The following is a 10,419-nucleotide window of genomic DNA, read 5'->3' as shown; positions in this document are numbered from 1 at the left end:
GAGAGAGAGAGAGAGAGAGAGAGAGAGAGAGAGAGAGAGAGAGAGAGAGAGAAACAACTCTTGGCTTACAGTTGGAAAGAACTACAGTCCATTAAGATAGACAGGCACCAGGCTGGGAAGGCACAGTGGCAGGAGCAGGTGGTTGGCTGATCACATTTGTCACCCTGTATCTGCACCTAGGAAGCAGCGAGCAACAAATGACTGTGCTTAGCTCGGTTTCTCTTTTAGATCGATATAGATAGTTAGATAGATAGATAGATAGATAGATAGATAGATAGATAGATAGATAGATTACATAGATAGGTAGATAGATTACATATATATATATTACATAGATATATATTACATAGAATCTATGTAATATATATATTATATAGATTCATAGATATATAGGTAGATAGATGATAGAGAGATACATACATACATAGGTAGATAGATGATAGACAGATGTATAGATACATACATGCATAGACATATAGACACATAGGTAGATAGATAGATATAGATAGATAGATGATAGATAGATAGACAGACAGACAGACAGACAGACAGATAGATGTGAAGATAGGTAGACAGGTAGATCAGGATCCCCATGCAGGGAATGTGTCTGCACAGTCAGGATGTGCCTTCCCATTGAGAAAATCCCTCTCATAGACATAGTCTATATCTCATGATCTACACTGAAGAATGCCTCAGTCTAGACCAGTGGTTCTCAACCTGTCGGTCATAACCGCTTTGGGGGTTGAATGACCTTTCATAGCGGTCACCTAATTAAGACCGTAAGAAAACTCAGATACTTACATTACAGTTTATCACAGTAGCCTAATTACAGTTATGAAGTAGTAACAAAAATACTTTTGTGGTTGGGGGGTCACCACAGCGTGAGGAACGGTATTAAAGGGTTGCAGCATTAGGAAGGTTGAGAGCCACTCGTTTAGGTGACCCCTCACAGGGACACTCAGAATCTACTGCAGAGGCGCTTCTTGAACTCATCAGGTTGGCAATGAGATTGACGGCTATGTGCATGCTTTCAAAATCAGTGAATGCTATCATGGACATAACATATACACTGGGAACATCTCCCTGCAGCCTGCTGAGCTCATATGACGAAATCAAAACTCCTCAGGGTTGATTCGTCCTGTGTCAGACAAGGCAAGAAGTAGATAGGCCAGAACCCAGTTTCTTCTTTTGCTCATAGCGTCCACTCAGTGGAATGTGTTCAAAGACTCAATGTTCACAGTGCATGTCCACTGTGTGACACTCACTGAGAGCTCCGTGTACAAACCCACTGCATTAGTGTCTCTGTGTGTGCTGTCATCAAATACTTACCAAGAAGCAATGCAAGAGAGAGAGAGGGCTGATTCTGGTCTGCTGTGTAGGAAAGTGCGAGGCAAGAGAAGCTCAGGCCTGGGAGCAGCAGAACCAATGTGCCGCTGCCTGCTCACACCTCTGTAAAAACAAAACAAAACAAAAAACAATAAGTCAAGTGCCATGCCCACTCCCCTCCCCAGAGATCCACTCTCTCCAGCTAGACCCCACCTGCCAAAGGCTCCTTAACCTCCCAGTCAGAATCACTGGCTAAGAACCAACGCTCAAACGCATGACCCTGAAAACATTTTACATTTCACCATAGCATCTGCTTGTCCTGCAGGCAAGGTTAACCTCTCACTCTCCAGGCTGGCTTCTGGGTTCATTCCTACCTGGTAATCCATCTTAGCTTTCCCAGAAGGAAAAAAAGGAACTAACTCAGGCCAGAAACCTGCCCTGCTGAACAGGTCTTTTGTTCCCTAGGGCGTGTTTGTCTTTCCTCCTCTTCTTCCTCTTCCTCCCCCCTCCTCCATCTTTGTGTGTGCATGTAAGCACACATGTGTGTGTGTGTGTGTGTGTGTGTGTGTATTCATGTGTGTACATGTAGTGAGGGTGCATACATGTAGGTGCACGTGTATGTGCAAGCCAGAAGATAACTTCAGACAGTGTTCTTCAGTCACTAGTCTCTGTGTTTTCTTGAGACAGTTTCTCGCTGGCCTGGAGTTCAGTGAATAGGCTAGACTAGTTGGCCAGAGAGCCTAAGGGATCCACCTGTCTCTGTCTGTTCAGTGCTGCCGTTACAAACTCATACCATGACACCTGGTTTTCCTTTTTCTGTGTTCTAGGGATCAAGCTCTAGAGCCTAACAAAGGCTCACAAAGCAAGCACTTTACTCTCTATCCCTAGAACGTGTATCTTTCTAAGACATTAGCCTGTCTATCCTAACCGTGTCCTCTGGGTGAGTTTTTATACAGCGTGGGTTTCACCAGCCTTTTAACGCCTCAAGGTTGTGGGTTCCAAATTTGAACTGCAGTTTCTCCCGGTTCAAGTTGCAGTGAGTGTTGGCAAGAACATGACCTTTCGGTCGAAGAACAAAGACTCCGGGGGTGTCTTAGCTCTCAAGTTGCCCTTGCAAACGTAGATTCTGATGAGTCCAGTGTAAAAGAATCAGGGGCTGCAGGATTTGATTTCTCTTCGTAGCAAAGGAGGTATTTATTAATAACACATATGTGGGGTCTCACTCATTCCAAATGTTTGAAAGGAGATGAAGGCATTTTTCCAACAGCACAACCTTGCTAAGTCCTCTATTCCTCTTCTTCCTCCTCAAACCACATCTGAGAAGTCGCATTGCATAGTTGCAAGCTAATTTTGTACCACCTAGGAAATAGCACAGTACAACTTAGACATGAGGCAGAATTTAAGTTCAAATCTTATAACTAAAACAAGAAAAAAAAATCACATTTGTCACCTACGTTGGATTTTAGCAACATTAAAACATGGACCTGGTTAGAGTGTGGTGTGGTGTGGTGTGTGTGTGTGTGTGTGTGTGTGTACATATGTGTATATACTTTTAAAATGCTTTTTGTTGAAGAAGGACTGCCTATAGCCATAAATCTTTCTTATGACTATCTCAGAAAGTTCCAGAGGCCACTGGCCTTTCTCACCAAATATGGGATTCTTCTGGGCTCAGAACAATCATTTACTGTCTGGAATGCATCAGGGAGACACTGGGAGGCACCGTGAGTTCTTAGGCTATGGTGCCACCTTCTAGTTCCAACAATTAAGGAATATAGACCCCTTAAAGATTTGCCTGATGCTTAAGATTGAGTTAGAAAACAAGAAAAGAGAAAGAGAGTCTCTCCTCAGTTTATCATCCGTGACTGGACCCAAGATTTTCATGGATGAAAGAACTTTGCAAGCAAGAATATTGCCACAGTTTGGATGTGAAGTGTGCCTCTGTGCCTCACGTGCTTGAACACCCATCTCCCGGCTGGTGGTGCTGTTTTGGAAGGATGTGGAACTCTGAGGATATGGTGTCTAGTTGGTGGTGAGGAGCTGCACCTAAGGGTTATATTTGCCTCCACTTCCTCTCTAGCTCTCTGCTTCCTGTGCACCTGATGTGAAAAATCACCACAACACCCCCCTCCACCAGGGACCAAACTGCTCCTCTTGCTTTGCCCACCATGATGGACAGAACACCTGTTGAAACCACCTGCCAAAATAAAGGCTTCTTCCCTTAAGTTGCTTCTGTGCTGTGTTGTCCATAGCAACGAGGAAAGTAACTAATAAGGCATGCTAGCAATGACCATGGTGCCATGTTCTCCACAGCCACTAGTGTGGCACGTGCTCCAAGCAATGGCCATAGTGCCAAGCCATGCTCTCCACAGTCACTAGTGTGGCGCGTGCCCCAAGAGCTTCTGAATGTCACACTGTATCACTTTACTCTGACTAGAGCCATAACCAACTATACAAGAAAGGATCTCGGTAGGCCAAAGACCTGGCCCAAGGCCATACAGATGTTAAGTCAATATTCAAAGCCAAGGTTGACTACCCTGGGTCCTGAATGCCAAACCTCTACCCACGTCTTCCTTCAGTCCAGTGTGTGCATGTATAATAATCAATGCAATGTGTGTGTGAATGTGCAGGCGTGAGCATGATCAATACAAACCACGAATTACACTTCACTCCAAAAAAATGCATTACTTTATTTCCCACTTATTTTAACCTATATTTTGAAAATACACAGTAGACCCTTGTTAAACACAACCGAGATTATCAACATCATGAATAAAACAACACTAAAAATGATTTTGTAGTGAGAGGAGACCATCGTAACTGCTCAGTTAAGATAGATGAGCTGAATTTCATAGACTGGGACTTAGGTTCTGCCCTTACTCCCCAGTGCTGGGGTTACAAATGCAAGCTGCTACCCCCAGATTTTACATAGGTGCTGATGTCCAAACTCAAGCCCTTGTGCCTGGACATCCAGCTCTTTGCTGAATGAGCCGTATTCCCAGATCCTCCCATCCTTGCCTTTGGAAAGCTTGCATCTGGCCTCACCCACACCTCTCGGGTACTACCACCCACATTTCGTTTCATCTTGCTGTGACTTTCCTGCCTTCCGGACCATCCTGACCTTCAGTACAATGGGTTCTTTTTTTCTTCTACACCACTCTGTGTCTCTGTCTGCCTAACTGGATCTTGGAAGTCGGAGTCCCCTTCCTGCTTTGATGGGGCCCAGGTGAACTTGTACAACAAAAGAATAATGCTAATAGAACCTCAATAAAAGCAGGAGAGGTTATTGAAAATGTTCTCCTGCTAAGTAGACACATCCCCCAAACATACTCTGGAAAATAAGTAAGTGTGCAGTTCTGGGGAGGAAATGAAACAAATACAGAGATGCCTGACATCAAAGGATACTCTCACATCACACCAGGATGGAAGAGTCGCTCACTAATGACAAACACAAGAAGAAAAGTGAGTTCATAGTACAATCCTCTCAGACCAACAGCTGGTACCTCCAGTTCCCAGTGCATGACAGGGGCATGTGCATTCCCACTATGGTGGCTGAACAAACCCAGTCCATTCATTGAGTTAGCATATGAAGACCAAGTCCATGTACATTGAGCTCTTCTGGCGCCCAGATCACAGAGAACAGTAAGTGTAGGCTAATCAGCACGGCAAAGCCCTGTCTGGACTAGATCCTGGTTTTCTGGTAACTCCTACAAGAGACCACTAAATACGGGAAGAGTAGGGTCCAAGCAAGCAGATTACCCAGCACAGTGTGAGCAGTGCTCCTATTCATCCCTCTGTTTCTTAGCCACAGGTGTGAGGTTTGGCCCCCGGCACAGATGTTTTCACTCTTCACGCTCCAGTTGTATTCTCTTGGGTTCCCAAAACATTTACAGTGCTTTTGTAATACTTTGCTATGAGAATATACTATCAGAAAATGAGTAAATATAATTTATTAGAAATAAATTATGTAAACTTATCGATTATTTGTTTTTACTATGAGAAATTAGCTGAAATTAAATCTAGGGCCTTAGTGTGTGCTTGTCTGGAAAGCTAGGAAAGGGTAAGAGTGTGCACATGTGAGCGTTGGAGGGCGCCTTTGCTGGGGCCAAGTTGAGGACCTGAGAGCTCATTCCACTTGTAGGCCACAGCATCTCTGAGATACCTTACACCGTTGTGTGTTCGTTATACGGAAGATGAAGCTGAAACCTCCAAACCCTACTTACGATAGTGTCCTCTCCTGCATGGCTGGCTCCAAGCTGTATCCTGTTCTTTGTGGTAAAGAATCCAACTCACTGGCTCACACTGGTCATTCCTCTGGCCTGGGAATTGTCACTTCTAATGAGCAGGAGATGGACTGACATTCCTCGGAGGGGCTTGAAAGCATGAAGGAATGCCATTTAAAGGCCATTCACACTTTCAATAGCCATTCAGAGCATGGCCATAGCTCCCATGGGACTAACCCTACACGGATGCGTGTGCAAAACCCTTTCAAGGCCAGTGATCCGTGTAACGCTGGTGCTGATGGGATCCGACCTGAAGAAACCTGCACCAGTTTGGCTCAGAACAATGGATCATTCTGAAGCTAGCCCTTACAACTGACTCCTTCTCTAAACCCATGGGAAGGAGTATACTTTATTTCTCCTGAAACTTGGTGGCCATCATGTTGAACACTTCGAGGCAACAAACAGCAGTATGCTGGTCACAAAAAGCACAGATGTAATGATGCAGACTGATCAGCCCTTCACATGGTGGGAGTGGTGCTCAATGGTCATGTCTTCTGGCCCAGTGGTCTGCCAACAAGGCTCACAGGACTGGCTTGAAAGAAGAGTGTGGAGGAACACAGGCAAACACACATGAAGGGCACATTGGCTCTCAAGTGCAGGATCCTAGGCCTACTTTTTAATGCCGATGTGACTTAGGGTGAGTCAAGTCAAGCTGCTTCTTTGTGGCATGGAGAGTGTCAACCCAGCAACATCACAGGAGCCCAGAAACAGCCTCTTCTTTCTGCTTTGCTTCCCATTCCTTCCTCCATTAGAGCTCTAAATTAAGTACCTGCTAAGATTCCATGCTTGGGTGTGTGTGTGTGTGTGTGTGTGTGTGCCTCTGTGTGTGTGTGTGTGTGCGTGTGAGTGTGTGTGTGTGCCTGTGTGTGTGCATGTGTGTGTGCCTGTGTGTGTGCCTTTGTGTGTGCCTGTGTGTGCCTGTGTGTGTGTGCATGTGAGTGTGTGTGTGTCTGTGTGTGTATGTGTGTGTATATGTGTGTGTGTGTGCCTGTGTGTGTGTTTCTAAGTTCAAGCAAAAGAGGTCACCTTTCTCATAGCACCTTGTTCTTTGTCACTTCGGCTTTTATTTCCTAGAACCAAGTCAGCACGATCAGAATGAGCTGAGCTCATGTGCGGAGGAACTGCTGGTGACATCCCTGGGCCGGACCCTCCCTGTGTGTTTTAGGAAGCTTGGGATGGGCATGCTGGGGAGGGAGAGATGAACCTGAGTACCTTTGTCTTGGCTTTCAATCACTTCTTGCCACTCAGGCATGAACTCAGTAGAACAAGCCCATTTCTCCAGAACCATGAGGTGGAAGTGGGCACCCACACTCAGGTAGTTGCAGATCTTTGTGTATGTGGAAACAGCCAGTTGTCTGACAGCAATGGGTTTTGAAATAGCTATTAGGCACCATGTGGGCACAGCCTCTCCCACCATTTTATCTCTTCAATATCAAACTACTTCCCTGGTCCTACTGAGAAGCCTCAGTGGAGAAGCCAAAGAATCCCTGTCTCCCCTAGTTTGGAGCACAGGGTGAAGAGATCCAGAAATACGGTGCCACTCAACACGGGCTCAACACCAGGGCTGTCTCCTCTATCCCATGGGGCATGCTCAACACACTGGCATTTTTCCTTCCTGGGAGAGCATCAGTCTTGCTGTGAAGAGACCTGCTGTCAGAAGGTCACTGCACCAAGTGTAATGTCACCCCTGTGAGGTGGGGTTGTACCAGGTGACCCTCTAACCTACTTGGTCCCTATTTGACTCTTCTGTCCCTGGCTGTCCTCAGGGCCTGAGGAGCACAGAGACATTTATCCATCTTCCCTTGCCAATCTCTTCAAACACACACTGCTGATCTTTATTCAGCAGAGAGCAGTTTTCCCTCCAGAGATATCAGAAGGCATGAGCATGGAAACAGAGGGAAAAGTGTCTGCAAAACAGCCAAGGAGACAGCACGCTCTATCTAAAGAGACACATGGAGGTCCAAGGAGACAGCACTTTCCATCTAAAGAGATGCACGGAGGTCCCTCCCATGAATGAGATTTGTCATCGTTTGAACAATCTCTCATAAGAACTCCATGTAGCCTACCACAGATAGGGACATGTCACGGTTCCCGGTTTGGCTCATCCTTCTCCTGACTTTGCACTGCTGAACCCAGTGCAAATGAACCCTTCTGGTGAACTGGAGCACGGCTCAGTCAGGAAAATGTTTGCCGTGCAAGCATGAGGACCTGAGTTTGATCCCCAGGACCCATAATGACAAAGCCAGGCCTGGTGGCATATGCCTATAATCCTAGCATAGGTTGGGTAGTAATAACCAGATTGAGAGGGCTTGTGAGAAGAACCAGGTTCAGTGAGAGACTCTCTCTCAAAGCAAACAAACAAACCTACAAGGTGGGAAGCAGCTGAGGAAGACACCTGAGGTTAACTGCTGGCCTTTTTGCATGGGGATGTGTGCATCCACACGGGCATGAACACACACACACACTCACAGAGCACATATGCATGCACATATTCACACATGCATGCACGCATGCACACGTGCACAGTGAACCCTAGCTATTTCTAAGTAGAGCCGTGTTGAGACACTCCACATGTGTAGATTCAAGGAGATTAGCAAGGATCCCTGGTTCCCAAGTTCCTCCCCCAATAAGCCCAGAGCAAAGGTCTCCCTGATCCCAGGCGCAGAAGGCACCCTGCTCTGAAACACTTCCACAGTTCTTTAATGCTGAGAGGTGCCCTCTGCCAATCCTATTTGATGGTTCCTGTGTGTTACAGAAGCATGCATTCCATCTACTTTGTTTTCGGAAACTCCAGACCACTCAGCATCGTATGAAACACGACTCGTCATGAATATGCAATACGGGATGCTGCGAGTTGGTCTACAAGTTGATCCAGATGCATAATTACCAAGACCCAGCAGAATGAGCTTGAGTCCTGCACAAACCACTAGGCCTGGTGAGGACTCAGAATCCAGCTTCTTGAGCAGCTCTGAGACAACTCATTCCCGATGTAGACACAGTGAGGGAAGGGCCAGAGCCTCCTCTGGCTCACAGAGCTGCAGATTTCCCAAGAGAAATCTTTTTTCTTTTTCTAGAAAAGTAAATTATGTTCTTCCTGGCTCTCCCATCTTTGTCAGCCACAGGGAAGAGAGGGGATGAGACAGAGGCGGTAGAGGATGGTGTCCAGCCACCTCCACGGACAGACCCTGACTTCCTTCCGTTGCCTCTGACATCCACTGCTGGTTTTCTATAGCTGCCCTAGTAAAAGAGAGCAGATGGGGAACCAGATTAGACCAGTCAGCCCAGCTCTGACTGTCATTTTATGAGACTTCTGTGATTTTCATCGGGCGAGCTAGAAGAGAGATCTGGGGAGGGAAAGCAAGGGAGACAGAAACTCTGAGGCATGGGGCCAGGTCATGTGACCTGAAAGGGTCTGAGCAAAGAGGGTGTGTCAGAGATACACAGAAGCCTTTCAGCGCCCACTGCAAGCCATACACCCGCAGCAAGTCGCTCGCCCTACACCTTTGCTCCCTCATCTGAAAAACAAGGGTAATCACGTATTCCTTTCAGAACTATTACAAGGGCTAAAAAGAAAAACGCGTGCGAAGCATGGATCATGAAAGTTGCCCACCTCAAGGGACTGGTGGTCTGCTTTGGAGCACTGGAACTACTGATGAAATAATGTTCTGTAACAAATAACACCTTCTCAAGTCAGCTCACAGTGGGACCGGCAGGGGAAGCAGCCCAGCCAAATTCTATTCAATCTTCTCCGTTTGGTTCCACAGGCAGATGTTATTACCGTAACTCAGCCCCTGTGGTCAGAAAGATCTGGGTCTAAACCCCATGACCTCCATTGCCCAGAGGTGGTTTTAGGCAGTGACTTGACAAGGCGCCTGCTTCAGAGGTCGCTGAGAATAAAGAAATGCATTTATAATGATGACTTCGTCACACTTTGAGTGCCCAATAAACCACACTTAACCTCATCTCTGTCGCTGACATCACCAGGACCACCACCACCAGTTCTGTGTATCACGTAAGGAGTTTAAGAATGGATTAGAAGGGATGGATTGTAGCTCAGTGGTGGAGCCTGGGCTAGAGTGATGGCTGCTCTTCCAGAGGACCCAGGTTGGATTCTCAGCACCAAAGTGGGGGCTCACAATCATCTATAACTCTAGTTTCAAAGGATCTGACCCCCTCTTCTAGACTCTGCAGGTACCAGGAATCGGCGTTGGTGTCTGGGTTCAAAGCGAGCCTTGTTCTCTCGGTTATTTCTTCACTCGCCTGCATGTATACTTATCTTCCCCAGCCTTGAATCCCACTCTCAATTCTACCGTGCTGACATCTAAGTCCAGTCTCTATAGTTCCTCTACAGAATGACCACAGTTCACATCTGGTCCCCCTGATCCAGGATTCCTGGAGGATCCAATGAGATGGATCCTTTCAACAAGCGTTTGTTGAGTAGATGCCAAATAACCTAGCATGAGACACTACAATACAATAGACTGGTCCTGACCCTTAGGGACCCAGGCAATTCAGGCCCATGTTCCCAGATAGAAGTGAGCATTCACACTCTAGATAGTGCGTTGTAGGTGGTCACGAGAAATATGAATCATCTAGCAGGAGGGAATAAGAGAGATTTGAGAGAGTGGGCTGACATTGCTTGAATCAACTGTGGCGTTGAAATGTGGCACAGACAGCATGGCCAGGCATATATGCATAAGTGATCCTCAGAAGGCTCTGTGCTCTATATTCTAAGGTTTGCCTAAACTCTTAGGTACATGGAGAGCACGGCGCACGGGGTTGACTGAGAGCAGGTGGGGTGTGAGCTGTTATA

The sequence above is a fragment of the Mus caroli genome, chromosome 1 (genome assembly GCF_900094665.2).
Source record: "Mus caroli chromosome 1, CAROLI_EIJ_v1.1, whole genome shotgun sequence".
NCBI classification, from domain to species: Eukaryota; Metazoa; Chordata; class Mammalia; order Rodentia; family Muridae; genus Mus; species Mus caroli.
The sequence above is the reverse complement of the archived record's forward strand: the minus strand, read 5'-3'. Positions refer to the sequence as shown.